We start from the raw sequence: 18,277 nt of genomic DNA, 5'->3' as shown, positions 1-18,277 counted from the left end.
TTATTGTTATACTGTTCTCTCCCAAGTGCTTAGTACAGTGCTTTGCACTGAAGTGCTCAATATGAATGATGTCCAAAACAGAACTCATCTTCCTACCCAAACCCTGTCATCCCTGTGACTTTCCTATCACTGTAGACAACATCGCCAGCCTCCCTGTCTCACAAGCCCATAACCTTATTATCCTCACCTCTTGTCTCATTAAACCCACACATTCAACCTGTCACAAAATCCTGTTGGTTCTACCCCATTCATTCAATCAGTGAGGTTTAAGTACTTTCTGTCTGCAGACCATGGTACTAAGGGCTTGGGAGAGTACGATTCAACAGAGTTGGTAGACATATTTCCTGCCCACCAGGAACTTAGAGTCTAGACATCTCTAGAATCTTCTCCATCCAAACTGCTACCATACTGCCCCTGCTACATGGGGAGTTGGGGATGAGTAATTGCTGAAACTACACAATAGTCTCCCATAAGTTCATTTCCCCTAGAAACCACTGCTCAGCCTGGACTAGCTATGGGGCAATTGAGTCATTGAGTCATTCTAATCCAAATCCTTCCATTGGGTCAGATTTTTCCATTTTCCCAGGAGAAGGACTTTCCAGCCTTCTCGCCATTTAACAGTTGTCCCTCTGCTTGATAACAGTTTGCTCACTGGGCAATCATAAAAACCGAAAGATAGGAGTGAAGAAGAAAAAGAAAAAGCAGTGGATGGGGCTCTGGCTTCAACATGCGGAAATCTGCATGATAGAAATTTTGTCTCTCTTACCACCAACCCCTTGCCCACACCCTCCCTCTGGCCCGGAACTCCTTCCCTCTTCTTATCGGATAGACCACCACTCTCTCCACCTTCAAAGCCTTACTAAAAACCATACCTCCTCCAAGAGGCCTACCCCGATTAAGCCCTCTTTTCCCTGGATCACTCTCCCTTCTGTGTCATCTATGCTCTTGGATCTGTGATATTTGAATATTTGATATTCACCCCCATGGCACTTATATGCATATCTTTAAATTATATATTCTAAATCACTTATTTCTATCTCCCCCTCTAGATTACAAGCTCCTTATGGGGAGGGCACATGTCCATTATTTCTATTGTATTATGCTCTGTACATAGTAAACACTCAATAAATACCACTGATTGAAGAGGTCTTCCCTAAGCCCTCATGTCCCTTACTCCCTCTCCCTTGTCTATGCACTTGGATCTGTCCCCTTTAAAGCACTTGATATTCACTCTACCTTAAGCCCCACGGCACTTATGTTCATATCTATAAGTCAATTTTACTGCCTGTCTCCCCGCACTCAGCTTTGCGCTCTCTGTGGCAGGGGACCTGCCTACCAACTCTGTCGTATTGTACTCGCCCAAGCGTTTAGTATAGTGCTCTGCACCCAAGTAATTGCCAATAAATACCACTGATTGATTGATGAATAGATTCCACCCCACCATGGCTATTTCACACTGACTTGGAGAAGAGCTCCTGCCGCATGGCTCTGCATATGATTTGTTCCATTAAATCTTCCAGGGACATAAAACACATTGACAGGGAAACGTGCTATATTTCACTGGGTGAACTTTACAACCTAGAAAAATCAAGTGCTTCCCTACCCTTTGGGACCACTGCAATTTCACCTGCCCTTTGGTCTTGCCAGAGTGTGGCCTGATGGCATGATTCCATGGTCAGTCCCCAGGAGTGTGGTTTGCTACAGAGGAAGAATAGCATGGTACATTTGAGTTTATGGGGTTTTAAAAGGGCTGCAGTGACCGGTAGCCAGGGCAGCATGGGAGACTTCTTTTCATATGAGTCTTACACTACCTTTCAAACCCCCTCTCAGGGTCACACCTGAAGAGTTTCCAGTACTCTACCAGTCTCAACAATAGGGAGAGGCAAGCAGTGGCTAGAAAGTGGAAGGCAATTTGCTACAAGTTAAAACTCACCTGTGCTGAGCAGCAGCGGCAGGGGAGAGAGTCAAGGGCAGAGATTTGAGTTCACTGTGTGGAAGGAGGCAATGGCAAATCATTTCTGTATATTTAACCAAGAAAACTCTATGGATACACGACCAGAATGATTGTGGGTGGAGGTGGGGCTTTCTGGGAGAGATGTGTCCATGGCATCCCTATGAGTTGGAGATAACTCAACAACATAAGACAAGACCCTTCAAGCAGGTTGACTCCTGGATGAGCCCCTTTTGGTCTTGTTAAATATAAACAAGGGTTCAGGGCTGGAAGGGCCCATTCGCCTTCATCACAGTTTTGAAGAAAAGGGTTGCCAAGTCAAAGACTATTTCTGGTCATGCTTTGCTGGAATAATAATAACAATAATTCTGCTATTGGTTAAGCAATATGTGCAAGACACCATACTAAGCACTGGGGTAGTACAAGCAAATGGGATCGGACACAATCCTCTCCCATGAGGGGCTCACAGTCTTAATCCCCATTTTATAGATGAGGTAACTGAGGCACAGAGAAATGTAGTGACTTAAGATCACTCAATTAGAAAAGTGGCAGAGCCGGAATTAGAACCCAGGTCCTTCTGATTCTCAGGCCGATGCTCTGGTGCCTTCCCATTTAGAATATTCTTGGGCTTTTCTTGAAGTGGAGTATGAAAATAAATGGAAGGCTACCTTTGACTGATCTCAGTCTTATCACTGTCCTCCCGGCCCCCTCCAGCAAATACCACATTGTGGTGGCCTTTTTCTGTCCCACACCAGAAATCAGAAGCAGAAGGAAACTCCTAAGAAAAGGGGCAACATTTGAACCATTCACTACCACTACTACTCCCCAGTCTGCACTCTCCATTGCTCCCAAATAGACATTCTCACTGTTCCTTGTTTGCCTGGGTCCAAGATGGCAGTGCAATCCACATAAGAGGTGCGTGGTTGGATGGCAAATTTGTCTGGGCAAGTCAGTTTTTCCAGTTCCTAGGATGGGTTGAATTACATCCCAAGATGGCACCACCTCCTCCTGCCAGTCTTATGATATTATCACAGTCATGCAGCCACAATAGAGGCACAGGTTGCCCCTGCCACAGAACTACTGCTGACCCCAAGGGTTGACTTCTTCATTTTTTTGACGCATCCTCCCACCTCGGGGCTGGAGACAGTTACCTGATCTGTAAAATGGGGATTAAGACTATGAGCCCCACGTGGGACAACTTGATCACCTTGTATTCCCCCCCTCAGTGCTTAGAACAGTGCTTGGCATATAGTAAGCACTTAAATACTAAAACAATAACAAGAGAAAACTGCACAAGAGCACATCCCTGGTGTACAGTCTGCTCTCTGTGGGTCCAGGTCCTCCCCGGTCCACAAGTCCATGGGCAATCTAGGCCTCTTCCTCCTCTGGAGCTTCATGAAAAGTCCCAGCTCCTTCTTCCACCAGCCCCACCCCATGCTTGGATGATCAGGTGACCTAGTAATTTAAAACTATGAGAAGATCGAGCTGTAGCCACTAAAAACAACACTTTTATTGGACCATTTTGAAGGATTTCACTTGTGTAACACTAAATATACCAATCCATCTCCCTTTGCTAATGCCCCTTGTTTGTTCCTTCTTCCCAGCTCTGGAGCTCCCTCCTCTTTCTAATCCATCAGGCCACAGCTCTCCACCTGCTTCAAATCCCTTCTGAAATCCCTCCTCTTCCTGATCTAATTCAATCTCCCAGGATAGGTCCTTCTTTCATTCACTCAATCATATTTGAGGGCTTACTGTGTGCAAAGCACTGTACTAAGTGCTTGAGAAAGTACAACAATAAACAGTGACATTCCCTGTCCATGAGCTCACAGTCAGCCACCCATAGAAATAGATGGTGAACCCCTTGAGGGATCACTTTGTTGTACTAAGTGTTTGGGAGAGTTCATTATAACAATACAGCAGACATTCTCTGCCCACAGTGAGTTTACATTCTAGAAGATGAGACCAACATCAGTATAAATAAATTACAGATATATCCATAAGTGCTTGGAGCTGGGAGAGGGGATGAATAAAGTGAGCAAGTCAGGGTGACGCAGAAGGGAAGGGAAGAAAACGAAAAGAGGGATTAGTCAGGGAAGGTCTCTTGAAGGAGATGTGCCTTCAATAAGGCTTTGAAGGGGAGGAGAGTAATTGTCTGACGGATATGAGAGAGCGCTCCAGGCCAGAGGCAGGACGTGGGTGAGAGGTCAGAGGCAAGAAAGACGAGATCAAGGTACAGCGAGAAGGTTAGCATTAAAGGAGTGAAGTGCGTAGACTGGGTTGTAGTAGGAGAACCAGCCCTGTCCCATCCTGATTTTTGCTCTGTTTCTTCCCTACAGTGGTCCCTTTCGAGTTTTGTCTTCTCAGGCTCCATTACACCCAAAAACTGAACAGAGTCAACATCATCTTCCACATCATCATAAAAAATTTCTGAAGCAGCACTCACCTGGAGAAGTGTCTTGGCCAAGCATTCTTCAAGAGGAAGCTGCACCCTTGTCCTCTAGAAACTTCCCATTTCTGCAGTCATTTAGAGGAACAGCTGCTAAAGAACCAAAAGAGCAAATGACTATACCATCTTACCATAATTATAACAATAATAATATTATTGACCATAATAATAATTGTATTTAAGTGCTTACTATTGCTAAGCACTGTAGTATGCGCTAAGGTTGTGCTCCCCTTCTCGGCCCCAAGGACATTGTGTCCTCGGGGGACATTGTGTCCCCCTGCTCGGGCCCGGGGACATTGTGCTCCCCAACCGCTCCCCCACTCCGCCCGAGGCGGCCATTTTAGGAAGCCCCCACTCTGCCTGAGGCGGCCATTTTGGGAAGGCCTCACTCCCTCTTCCCTCTTGAGGTGATTCATCTCTCCCGCCCCCGCCCCGGGCGACGACGTCCTTGTTCTCACCATGTTACCTTACCTTAGCCGCCACCTACGGCCGCCACCCACCCCGGACAACCTCAGGGCCCCCCCGCCGCCACAGGGTTATTTGGTCATGAGCTCTGGGACTCTCTCGGCCGCTGGCCGCTTGACTTTGAGTCTGATCGGGTAGGGTCGGCTCGTTCCCCGACCCTGGTCATCGCCTGCTTATTAACACTATTGTAGTGTGCCTTACTGTAGCATGTTGCTATATTTGCGATCTCGCTTTTTATTGTTTATTGTCGTCAGATTTTGAATTTGATCAGGTCACCCCTTAATCGAGTCTACCCCCGCCCCTGGTCATCACCCCTTTTATTAACACGACTATATTGTATCATACTGTATCATGTTGCTATATTAGCACCACTGGATTGTATCATATTGTATCATGTTGCTATATTACCGATTTCGTTTATTACTGTTTATTGTTGTCAGTGCTGCCACCCACCTCTCTGGCCTCGCCATGTCCCTCCTCCCCCCCTCCCCCCTCCCGCCCCTTCCTATCCTCCCCTTCCCCTTCCCCTCTCTCGCTCAGCTCTTTCCCGCTCTCTCCTCTGCCTCCTCCCCCCCTCCTCTCTCCCGCCCTAGAACCCCACTTTACCAGCGCTACCCCTCTTCCCCCTCCCCCTACTCTTCGCCCCACCAAACTCCCTCTTCACCCCCTCCCCCCTTCTCTCTTCCCCACCCATGCCCCATCCCAGTCCTCTTGTCCCACCGCCACCCCTCATCCCCCTCTCCTCGTCCAGGGCCCCGCCACCTCCTTCCCATCCAAACCCTCCCCTCCCCCCGCCCTTCCCCCCCTCCTCCCCTTGCACCCACAGCTACTTTCAAGTGTGGCCTCTGGAACCCCCGCTCTATTACAGGCAAGCTACCTTTCATCCATGACCTTTTCCTCTCCCGCTCTCTCCTCCTCCTCGCCCTTTCGGAAACATGGCTCTCTCCCGAAGACACGGTCTCCGCCGCCGCTCTCTCCAGCGGAGGCCTCTCCTTCTCCCACTCCCCCAGACTCACCGGTAAGGGAGGAGGCGTCGGCTTCCTCCTCTCGCCCCGATGCCGCTTCCGCACTATCCCTCCTCCCCCCCCACCCCCTTCCCCTCCTTCGAAGCCCATATCATTCGCCTCTACCACCCACTCCAGTTACTTGTCGCCGTCATCTACCGCCCTCCCGGTCCCACCTCCGACTTCTTCAACCACCTTGACCCCTTTCTCACCTTCCTCCTCTCCTTCTCTCTGCCCACTCTGATCCTTGGAGACTTCAACATCCATACGGATGTACCCGACGACTCCTCTGCCGCCCGCCTGCTATCCCTCCTCGACTCTGCCGACCTCCTCCTCCACACCGCGCCCACTCACCGACTCGGTCACACCCTCGATCTCGTCATCTCCTACCGCTGCACTATCTCCTCACTCACCAACTCTGAAATCCCTCTCTCTGACCATAACCTTCTCACCTGCCTCATCTCTCACACTCCCTCCCCCTGCAAATCTTCGCTACTGCTCCACAGAGACCTCCGCTCTCTCGATCCCATCCGTCTTTCCAATAGCCTCTTGCCTCACCTTGCCGCCCTGTCCTCTCTTCCCACTCTCGAAGAGCGGGTCTCCGCTCTCAACTCCACCCTCTCTATTCATCTCGACTCTCTCGCCCCCCTTTCCCTCCGCCGCTCTCGCTCCACTAACCCACAGCCCCGGATCGCCTCCTCCGTCCGCCTCCTACGCTCCTATGCTCGAGCTGCTGAGCGCTGCTGGCGAAAGTCCAAGCACCGAGCCGACCTCACACACTTCAAATTTATCCTTTCCTGCCTTAACTCTGCCCTCTCCTCCGCCAGGCAAAGCTTCTTCTCCTCCCTCATCGACACCCATGCCCGTCACCCCCGCCGATTGTTCCGGACCTTTAACTCTCTCCTTAGGCCCCCTGTTCCTCCCCCTCCCCCATCTCTCACCCCTAATGATCTGGCCACCTATTTCCTCACGAAAATCAACACGATCAGGTCTGAGCTCCCCAAAGTCACCCCTCCGCCTCTCCCCTCCCCCCCAACAACCCCCTCCCCTACTTTCCCATCCTTCCCTGCAGTATCCTCAGAGGAGATCTCCTCCCTCCTCGCAAGTGCCACCCCCTCCACCTGCGCCTCGGACCCCATTCCCTCTCACCTTCTTAAAACCATCGCCCCTGCCCTCCTCCCTTCCTTAACTTCTATTTTTAACCACTCAATCTCCAAGGGCTCCTTCCCCTCTGCCTTCAAACATGCCCACGTCTCCCCATCCTAAAAAAACCCACTCTTGACCCCACTTCCCCCTCCAGTTATCGTCCTATCTCCCTACTACCCTTCCTTTCCAAAATCTTAGAACGAGTCGTCTACAATCGATGCCTAGAATTCCTTAACTCCCATTCTCTCCTGGACCCCCTCAATCTGGCTTCCGTCCCCTCCACTCTACCGAGACTGCTCTCTCTAAGGTCACCCATGACCTCCTTCTTGCCAAATCCAATGGCTCCTACTCCATTCTGATCCTCCTTGACCTCTCTGCTGCCTTTGACACCGTCGACCATCCCCTCCTCCTCCATACCTTATCTCACCTTGGCTTCATGGACTCTGTCCTCTCCTGGTTCTCCTCTTACCTCTCTGGCCGATCATTCTCGGTCTCCTACGCTGGAGCCTCCTCCCCCTCCCATCCTTTAACTGTTGGAGTTCCTCAAGGGTCAGTTCTTGGCCCTCTTCTGTTCTCCATTTACACTCACTCCCTCGGTGAACTCATCCGCTCTCACGGCTTTGACTACCATCTCTACGCAGATGACACGCAGATCTACATCTCCGTCCCTGTCCTCTCCCCCTCCCTTCAGGCTCGCATCTCCTCCTGCCTCCGGGACGTCTCCACCTGGATGTCGGCCCGCCACCTAAAACTCAACATGAGCAAGACTGAGCTCCTCACCTTCCCTCCCAAGCCCGGTCCGCTCCCAGACTTCTCCATCACCGTGGATGGCACGACCATCCTTCCCGTCCCGCAGGCCCGCAATCTCGGTGTCATCCTTGACTCGTCCCTCTCGTTCACCCCACACATCCTATCCGTTACCAAGACCTGCCGGTTTCACCTCTACAATATCGCCAAGATCCGCCCTTTCCTCTCCACCCAAACGGCTACCTTACTATTACGGGCTCTCGTTATATCCCGGCTAGACTACTGTGTCAGCCTTCTCTCTGACCTCCCTTCCTCCTCTCTCGCCCCGCTCCGGTCTATTCTTCACTCCGCTGCCCGGCTCATCTTCCTGCAGAAACGATCTGGGCATGTCACTCCCCTTCTTAAACAACTCCAGTGGTTGCCTATCGACCTCCGCTCCAAACAAAAACTCCTCACTCTAGGCTTCAAGGCTCTCCATCACCTTGCCCCTTCCTACCTCTCCTCCCTTCTCTCTTTCTACCGCCCACCCCGCACACTCCGCTCCTCTGCCGCCCACCTCCTCGCCGTCCCTCGGTCTCGCCTATCCCGCCGTCGACCCCTGGGTCACATCCTCCCGCGGTCCTGGAACGCCCTCCCTCCTCACCTCCACCAAACTGATTCTCTTTCCCTCTTCAAAACCTTACTTAAAAATCACCTCCTCCAAGAGGCGTTCCCAGACTGAGCTCCTCTTCCCCCTCTACTCCCTCTGCCATCCCCCCCTTTACCTCTCCGCAGCTAAAGCCTCATTTTCCCCTTTTCCCTCTGCTCCTCCACCTCTCCCTTCCCATCCCCACAGCACTGTACTCGTCCGCTCAACTGTATATATTTTCGTTACCCTATTTATTTTGTTAATGAATTGTACATCGCCTTGATTCTATTTAGTTGCCATTGTTTTTACGAGATGTTCTTCCCCTTGACGCTGTTTAGTGCCATTGTTCTTGTCTGTCCGTCTCCCCCGATTAGACTGTAAGCCCGTCAAACGGCAGGGACTGTCTCTATCTGTTGCCGACTTGTTCATCCCAAGCGCTTAGTACAGTGCTCTGCACATAGTAAGCGCTCAATAAATACTATTGAATGAATGAATGAAAGGCTCTTTCTCTACTTGATTACAGAACCCCCTTTTAAGCCTTTTCTATTCACAAGCTCAGAGTCAGAAATAGTCTGTTAGAGAAGTAGGCCAGAAAATTGTTCCTAAGTGCACATGTAAATTGAAAACCACACAAATTAGAGAGGAAAAAACTTGAAAGGTTATCTTGACTCTTTCAAAACAGAAGTCAAGCAGCGTCGCTCAGTGGAAAGAGCCCGGGCTTGGGAGTCAGAGGTCATGGGTTCGAATCCCAGTTCTGCCACTTGTCAGTTGTGTGACCGTGGGCAAGTCACTTAACTTCTCTGTACCTCAGTTACCTCATCTGGAAAATGGGGATTAACTGTGAGCCTCATGTGGGACAACCTGCTTATTCTGTATCTACCCTAGCACTTAGAACAGTGCTCTGCACATAGTAAGCGTTTAACAAATACCAACATTATTATTAAGTCCTGAGTCCATGCTACCCTTAAAGAGGTGGGGTGAAGGGAACAGGTCAGCCTGCAGGTTTCCCAGCCCTGGATGTGAGTCCAGTTGGTAAGCTGGCAAGGTGGCTGCCATTTTATATGTCACACCCATCAGAGCATCAACTGTCACTAATATGTCCAGGACAGGCCTTACTGTGACTGCCAGAATATGGGCATTTTAGGCCCACCACTACAATCATAATTTGGATCTTTGTGTATTTACTTGTTCCATAACTTCAATATAGAGAGAGAGTAGGGGGAATACTTCTCCAGACTCTGGTACGGCAGGGTCCCGAGATGTTAACCAACCATGAGAACTTTAAATAGTCTGTATTTCAAAGCTGACAGGAAAATCTCCCCAAAGCAGGTTAATGAGGAATTTGCAAACTGAGAGGCTTTTTTTCCTTTAGTTTGAGTAATCCTCCTATTCAACATGGAATTCTTGGGTCTTCTAGAAAAGAGTAGTTCAAATTCCACCCTGGACAACAAATAGTTATTTCTGCCCAAGTCCTTCTTGCTGATTCACGAACAACTTCAGTATGATAGTTTGTCTGATTTCCAGTGGCAAGCATTTGATATCTGTGATATAAACAGGCCAAAAACCCCCACCACCTTCCACAAGTTCCTGGGTTTTTAATTACATAACTGCTTAAATTAAGAAAACACATCAGTCTCAGAGCAGTACTTGATTGAATCATCCACCTGGGCTGTTTGGGGATTTAAACAATATGCAAAGAAATCATCTTGACATTATAAGGCCATTGGGCATGTATCAAAGAGGATGATATGAGAACATGTAATAATAATAATGTTGGTATTTGTTAAGCACTTACTATGTGCAGAGCACTGTTCTAAGAGCTGGGGTAGATACAGGGTAATCAGGTTGTCCCACATGAGGCTCACAGTCTTCATCCCCATTTTACAGATGAGGGAACTGAGGCACAGAGAAGTTAAGTGACTTGCCCACAGTCACACAGCTGACAAGTGGCAGAGCCGGGATTCAAACCCGTGACTTCTGACTCCCAAGCCCGGGCTCATTCCACTGAGCCACGCTGCTTCTCTAATGTACTCACAAGAGTGGGCACATACCTGCTATCCATTAAGGAGAGGCTCTTTGAAAGCAAAAGCTTCATCAAGAATAAGAGATAAGGATGCAAGAGCAGAAACAGCACAAATCAATCAATGGTATTTATTGAGCACTACACACTTCGCTCTGTGACCTTTGGACCTTTGGTAGTCACCCCACTCTCAGACCTTGGGCACTTAAATACATAGCTATAAATTAGATATTTAACATCTTCCTCCAGCTCTAGATTGTAAGCTCCTTGTGGGCAAGGAACATGTCTACCAACTCTTGTTGCATTGTACTCTCCCAAGTGCTTAGTACGGTATTCTGCACAGAGTAAACACTCAAATACTGTGGAAGAAAAACACAGTGTTGTGTTTATACAGCATAAATCAAAGACAAGCTTATTACTACCGGTGCTTCTTCCAGCACTAGTAGAGAGAGGTAATTGAATGGCAGAGATTCCCCCACTAGTCAAGGCCAGCTCAATCTCAAGCAATACAGAAGCTTTTTTTAAAAAAAAATATACTGTTTGTAAAGCATCCATAATGATCAGAAGAATGCAAGAGAAATATCTTAGGATAGAAAGGAGTAAATCCCTCGGGCATTTTCTATTCAGTCCTGGACCTGCAGGTGACCCGGTACTACTGATAAGCAGGGCCAGGGATCTTGACTAAATCAAGAGAATAGTTTCAGCTTGTCTCAAATCTAGCTTGGCTTCTCGATTTGAGTCAATCAAGTCACCCAGTTATTTGAGTCAAATAGCCAGGCGTGGCTTGAGCAGATCAAGTCATCAGGCTATTCCCAGAGAGGTCAAACAGGTCTAGGGCTGAGGGGAAGATTAGAGAGAAAGGGGGAAAAATGCAGGGCCTTGATCACTGTGCATCCACAATATCATTAATAGTGAGTGCTTACTGTGTGCAGAGCACTGTCTTGAGCATTTGGGAGAGTCCAATACAGAGTGTGTAGATGCATTCCCTGTCATCAACAAGGACCAGGTGCTGCAACATTAAGCATGACAACACAAGGGACCTTTCTGTATGCACAATACCATGCTTCTGGGACTTAAATTGTTCTTTATAGGCCACACACTTGCATGCGAACACAAATGCTTGAGTGGATTTTGGCAGAGAATGTCACTGCTTCCTGTTCTACTGTACTTTCCCCAAGCATTTAGTACAGTGCTCTGCACACAATAACTGCTCAATACAAATGAATGAATTTCATGATTAATAGTGCCTTCTTCAAACAGCAAGGACAACTATTTATGTACCCATCTATGCATATGTCTGCACTGTGTAACAATTTATTCAATTCTTAAGGTACCAAAAGCTATTATTTCATAGTGATGGCCATTTCCTAGTTATAGTCCAAACTCTTCTCTTCTTGATTTCAATAAAACCTTATCAGAATAAATAAGCCATTTATATGCAGAAGTGAATAACAGTTTCTACTTTGTCTCTGTCCCAAGGCGCTTTCTGCCTAAAGTTTCCATGAGTAAACATTCACCTTCCTGTTTGTGAGAGCAACATATCACTAATATAACCAGTATGCAGAATCCCGTTCCTAAAGGAACCGTCATACACAGCAAGAGAAATTGTTTGAACAAAATGCAGTCTGTGTGGCTGCCAGAACCACCAGCCCCTGACTTTCACTAGGGCAACTGCAAAGAAGAAACGCCCCCTGCAGCAAATACAAGCAAATTTGTTGCAATTAGCTTCTCCCTGACTCGGATGGCTTCAAAACCCTCTGGGGTCTGCAGTTTGTTTTGCAGAAATGTGCAATGACAAAAGCCACCATAAAACAGCAATAACAGCCTCGATCATCTCTCAAAACAGAGGCCGAATCATTTGCTAGCGTCATTCGTGGAACAGCTGGTTGGGTACCAGGCCTTGACCTAAAGAAATCACCGTCATCTTCCTGCCTATAAAATCGTCCAGAGAAGACAAACTTTGAGGTTACCTGCCAAGAAATAGTCAAAAGAGTATCTCTTCTAAATCATCCGGCGCTCGTTTGGAGTCAGCGTCGGGGAATCTGCTGAAACAATAGAGCTGGATTCATTGCCGTTAAGTTTCGCCTGCCCGGGTTTTATTCCTTTTATTGTGGGAGATGCTTCATACGTCGCTGCAACCAGTTCTGGGGGCATTCATGCCGTATGCCATGCTCACTCTGCTCTGCTGTGCTGTCCACTGTGTCCAACACCGCCTACATGCACGCAAACCATTTCTTCCGAGGTGGCAGTGAGCTGACTGCAAGCAGGCTCATGCTGTTGGATGTACGCCCCCTAATTCACCCTATAATTACAATAATGATGGCATTTGCTCAGCACTTACTATGTGCAAGTAGTGGAACTGAGTGCCTGGATCCAACTGCCCTTTGCTTTTGACACCAACAATACTACTGTCGAGGACCTATCCCTGCATCCCTGAATGAGCTGGAAAGGCTATGTGATTGATATTCCCTATACGATAACTCCTTGAGGGGCTGCATCCACTGAACTCTCCCAAGCACTCTGCAGCATAAGTGCCCATTAGTAGGATTCATATTTTTCCCCATGGTATTTAAGTTCATACTATGCGCCAAGCAGTGTTCTAAACACTGAGGAAGATACAAGCTAATCACATTGGACAGAGTCCATCTCTCAGCTGGGGTTCACAGTTTTAGCCCCCATTTTACAGATGAGGTAAGAGAGGCACAGATAATTTAAATCACTTGCCCAAGGTCACACAGCACTGATTGATTCTACATGGCATACATTTAAGGATGGAGCCAGCCTGCGCTTATTGCGTTTGTTCCTCACAGGTCCTGCCTCTGTTTTAGGGCCCCCCTATCGGCACTCTGATCTACATCAACTCCCCTCCCAGTTGCTGCCCCCTAGAAAGGTCTTCCTTCCACAGTGGTCTTCCAGTGGTCCAATGCCAGGACACAGTGTTTGGGACATTGCTTCTCTGTGTCTTTAAACAGTTGAGTCTGACTCCCAGGTCTATGGAATAGTAATCACATTTATTATTAATAATAATAATGATATTTGTTAAGTGCTTACTATGTGCCAAGCACTGTTCTAAGTGCTGGGGTAGATATGAGGCAATCAGGTTGTCCCATGTGGGGCTCACAGTCTTAATCCCCATTTTACAGATGAGGTAACTGAGGCACAGAGAAGTTAAGTGACTGGCCCAAAGTCACACAACTGATAAGTGGAGGATCTGGGATTAGAACCCATGATCTCTGACTCCCAAGCCCATGTTCCTTCCACTAAGCCATGCTGCTTTTCCATAATGGCATTTATTAAGTGCTTACTATGTGCCAAGCACTGTAATAATAATAATGTTGGTATTTGCTAAGCGCTTACTATGTGCCGAGCACTGTTCTAAGCGCTGGGGTAGACACAGGGGAATCAGGACGTCCCACGTGGGGCTCACAGTCTTAATCCCCATTTTACAGATGAGGTAACTGAGGCACAGAGAAGTTAAGTGACTTGCCCACAGTCACACAGCCGACAAGTGGCAGAGCTGGGATTCGAACTCATGAACCCTGACTCCAAAGCCCATGCTCTTTCCACTGAGCCACGCTGCTTCTCACTGGGGTGGATACAAGGAAACTGAGTTGCACTCCTTCCTCCTCTCTCGCCCCGCTCCAGTCTATTCTTCACTCCGCTGCCTGGCTCATCTTCCCGCAGAAACGATCTGGGCATGTCACTCCCCTTCTTAAACAATTCCAGTGGTTGCCTATCGACCTCCGCTCCAAAAAAAAACTCCTCATTCTAGGCTTCAAGGCTCTCCATCACCTTGCCCCTTCCTACCTCTCCTCCCTTCTCTCTTTCTACCGCCCACCCCGCACGCTCCGCTCCTCTGCCGCCCACCTCCTCACCGTCCCTCGGTCTCGCCTATCCCGCCGTCGACCCCTGGGTCACGTCCTCCCGCGGTCCTGGAACAACGCCCTCCCTCCTCACCTCCGCCAAACCGATTCTCTTTCCCTCTTCAAAACCCTACTTAAAAATCACCTCCTCCAAGAGGCGTTCCCAGACTGAGCTCCTCGTCCCCCTCTACTCCCTCTGCCATCCCCCCTTTACCTCTCCACAGCTAAAGCCTCATTTTCCCCTTTTCCCTCTGCGCCTCCACCTCTCCCTTCCCATCCCCACAGCACTGTACTTGTCCACTCAACTGTATATATTTTCGTTACCCTATTTATTTTGTTAATGAATTGTACATCGTCTTGATTCTATTTAGTTGCCATTGTTTTTAAGAGATGTTCTTCCCCTTGAAGCTGTTTAGTGCCATTGTTCTTGTCTGTCCGTCTCCCCCGATTAGACTGTAAGCCCCTCAAACTTTAGGGACCGTCTCTATCTGTTGCCGACTTGTTCATCCCAAGCGCTTTGTACAGTGCTCTGCACATAGTAAGCGCTCAATAAATACTATTGAATGAATGAATGAATAGAGCACTGTACTAAGTGCTAGGAGAGAAGACACAGATGAGAATTAGCTGGGAAAGCAGAGTTGCCTAGTGGATAGAGCACAGGCCTGGGAGTCAGAAGGACCTGGGTTCTAATCCCAGCTCCTCCACTTATCTGCTGTGTGATCTTGGGCAAGCCACTTAACTTCTCCAAATCTCAGTTACCTCATCTGTAAAATGGGGATTAAGGCTGTGAGCCCCATGAGGAACACGGACTGCGTCCAACCTGATTACCTTGAACCTACCCCAATCCTTAGAACAGTGCCTGGGATATAGTAAGTGCTTAAATACTTTAAAAAAAAAAAAAAGACAGTCCCTGCCCCTTGGGATGGGGGCTAACAATTTACACCTGTGTGCTCCTTTAACAATAATAATTGTGGTATTTGCTAAGCGCTTATTACATGCCAGGCACTGTATTAAGCACTGGGGTAGATACTAGTGAATTGGACACAGTCCCTGTCCCATATAATAATAATAATGATGATGGTATTTGCTAAGCACTTACTATGTGCCAAGCACTGTTCTAAGCACTGGGGTAGATACAAGCTAATCAGATTGTCCCACATGGGGACAATCCCTGTCCCTGCCCACATGGGGCTCACGGTCAATTCCCATTTTACAGATGAGGTAACTGAGGCACAGAGAGGTGAAATGACTTGCCCAAGGTCACACAGCAGACAGTGGTGGAGCCAGAATTAGGACCCAGGACACACTAATTTCCCAGCTTTAATTAACACTATAATAGGCTTTATTGTCATTATCAAAATGGAGTGGCTAGTGAGTCTCTTCCTTGTAATGTAGCATGGCTCTGGCCAAGCTATATTCTACTGTCCAGGGCAACATTATACAGTCCTGCCCAGCCAGATGTATATCTTAGGGCTCTGGAAGATCCCTAAGATAAGCAAAGGAAGGCCAATGGGCCTCCCCAAACCAAAGCCAATCCTCTACTCCCAACCGCCCTGTACCAGAGTAATGGGAGCTCCTCCCTTGCTATTTTTGGCCCCTCTGCAGAGAAAGGGAAGGAGGGTCCCCCTTAGAGCAAGTGGCCAGAGCAGCTGCCCCTTCTGACTGATGGTTAGAAAGGCCCAGACCCTTGTGGCTCTCACTGGGACCAGAAGCGAGAGGAAGCGGACACTTTAGTCAGCAGAACGTTCATCTCCCAGAAATCTCATGCACAGTGGATGTGGAAAGCCATACACTTGGTTCACCCTTAACGGGCAGGTAGTGATTTGTCAAACCCCACATTAAGGGAGAGTCACGCTGTGATGGTGACCAGGTCCGATCTCAGGTACAAATGTGCAAACTGTTTATTCCAATACTACGGACCCAACCCTGAACAGATTCACCTTCATTCAATTGTATTTATTGCGTGCCTACTTGTTAGACAAAGCTTCCCTAATCCCATAACCAAGTTCTAGCCAAAACACGCATTATGGCAGAATAGAGTGCAGTATTTTTCCAATTAAGGGCTTACCAGGCAGTCTTTGCTCTGAATTCCCATGGGTTGCTGTGGGTGGTTGCTTTTTATAATTACCATTGCAGGTTTACAGAGGCTGGCCCTCCCAAAGCTCTACTCTGTGTTCTTATGCATCTCCGATGAGGGAAGACAAAATTGTTCTCGTTATTTCTCACTTAAACCCCTTTCATCTGCCTCTTGACTATTCCTCACCTTTCCACCTATTTCAGGAGCAATGGCAATGATGATTACCGGATCAAATCATCTTCCCTCATTGCCTCCAATTAATCAGGCTGGCCACATGTGTTCTCGGCGGTGGGAGGGCAGGGGAGCATGTTTTTAAATGCCCTCTACCTTCAAGCTTCAACTCCCTAGGTTTCCTTGAGGAGCTGCGGGGATGTAATGCAGAACAAAAACCCCACCATCTATTTCCCTGGAGCATTCCCCAGAAAAAGCAAACAGCCCAGCCCAGTCAGGTCCCTCTGCCTGTTGGAGGCAGCATGCCATATGTCACGGCTTCCCATTGGAAAACAGCAGACTTTAGCCCATCTATCTTGGGTGCCTGCCTCTTGTTGCTGCAGTGCTTTGGATTAAGCAGGGCTGAGTTGATAGTGCTATTCTAAACCACCCCATCTCTTTGCTTAAGATTCAAGACATGTGTCTTGGGAGTTAAACACTGAGCCTTCTTCCAGGCTGAAAAAGATGTGGCTAGCCAACCCAGAAGCAGCCAGTCATGGGCAAGGGGAGCCAGGATGAGGTGGTTTGAATGGCAGGTGGTTTCCCACCAGCTCTGTACCCCCTTACCATAACCAAACTATGAACTCTATTGGTTTCATTTTAAGACCTGTGGATCTTCTACATAGGTAACCTCGGTTGCACCTCTGATTCTTTTCCTGATTTTTTTTTTACAGTATTTCAATCAATCATATGTATGGAGCACTTACTGTACAGAACACTGAACTAAGTAAGTGCTGGGAAGAGTACGATAGAATTGGTAGATATGTTCCCTGTCCACAACATGTTAAGCGCTTACTAGTGGAGGGCACTGTACTAAGTGCTGCAGTAGATACAAGTTAATCAGGTTGGACACAGACCATGTCCCACATCATCATCATCATAATAGTGGTATTTGTTAAATGCTTACTATGTGCCAAGCACTGTTCAAAGCACTGGGGTGGAGAGAAACAAATCAGGTTGGACACAATCCCTCTCCCACGTGGGGTCACCATCTTAATCCCCACTTTACAGATTAGGTAACTGAGGTACAAAGTAGTGAAGTTACTTGTCCAAGGTCACATAGCAGAAACGTGGCAGAGCTGGAATTAGAGCCCAGATCCTTCTAACTCCCAGGCCCGTGCTCCATCCACTAGACCATGCTGCCTTATGTGGATCATAGTCCGAGGAGGAAAAACAGGTATTAAATCCCCACTTTATAGATGAGGTAAATGAAACACAGGGAAGTAAAGAGACTTGCCCAATGTCACAGCAGACAAGCGGAAGAGGTGGGATTAGAACCCAAGTCCTCTGGTTCCCAGGCCAGTGCTCCATCCATTAGACCAAGCTGCTTCTCTGAGGTTTAGACTTGCTTCCCAGACCCCAGTTGAGGGTACCCACAGATCACCATGTCTCTGTAACCTTGCCCAATCTGAAACTTGCCTCCAAAGCATGAGAGGGATGGAGCCACCTTCATGGTATATAGCGGAGGCCTCAAATCTAGAATGCCTAAGTAATAAGCTCATGTCTTATCTGAAATCTAGCCCTTTAATTTCATTTTGCTATAGTAGTACTGTGAGAGGCATTATTTCATATAGTTTGGAGGAGCTACACATGCTTAAATATGGCAGTCAATGATATACATATCAGTAGGAATCCTCTCGACCATATGCTGATTGTGGGCAGGGAACGTGCCTACCGTCTGTTAGATTGTACTCCCCCAAGCCCTCAGTACAGTGCTCTG

The 18,277-nt window shown here is 48.1% G+C and overlaps 1 long non-coding RNA gene across 1 annotated transcript in view; it reads right to left on the bottom strand.

The window, feature by feature from the left end:
* The window catches only part of LOC114806471, a 198,782-nt gene that overhangs the window by 162,900 nt on the left and 17,605 nt on the right, over positions 1 to 18,277 (bottom strand). Inside the window, exon 3 of the long non-coding RNA XR_003754514.2 lies at positions 4,395 to 4,490. This is a non-coding gene — a long non-coding RNA (uncharacterized LOC114806471). The remainder of the gene's footprint in view (positions 1 to 4,394; positions 4,491 to 18,277) is intronic.

The sequence above is a fragment of the Ornithorhynchus anatinus genome, chromosome X1 (genome assembly GCF_004115215.2).
Source record: "Ornithorhynchus anatinus isolate Pmale09 chromosome X1, mOrnAna1.pri.v4, whole genome shotgun sequence".
In the NCBI taxonomy this organism is placed as follows: domain Eukaryota; kingdom Metazoa; phylum Chordata; class Mammalia; order Monotremata; family Ornithorhynchidae; genus Ornithorhynchus; species Ornithorhynchus anatinus.
Note: the sequence above shows the minus strand (reverse complement) of the source record. Positions and strands in the feature narration are given on the sequence as shown.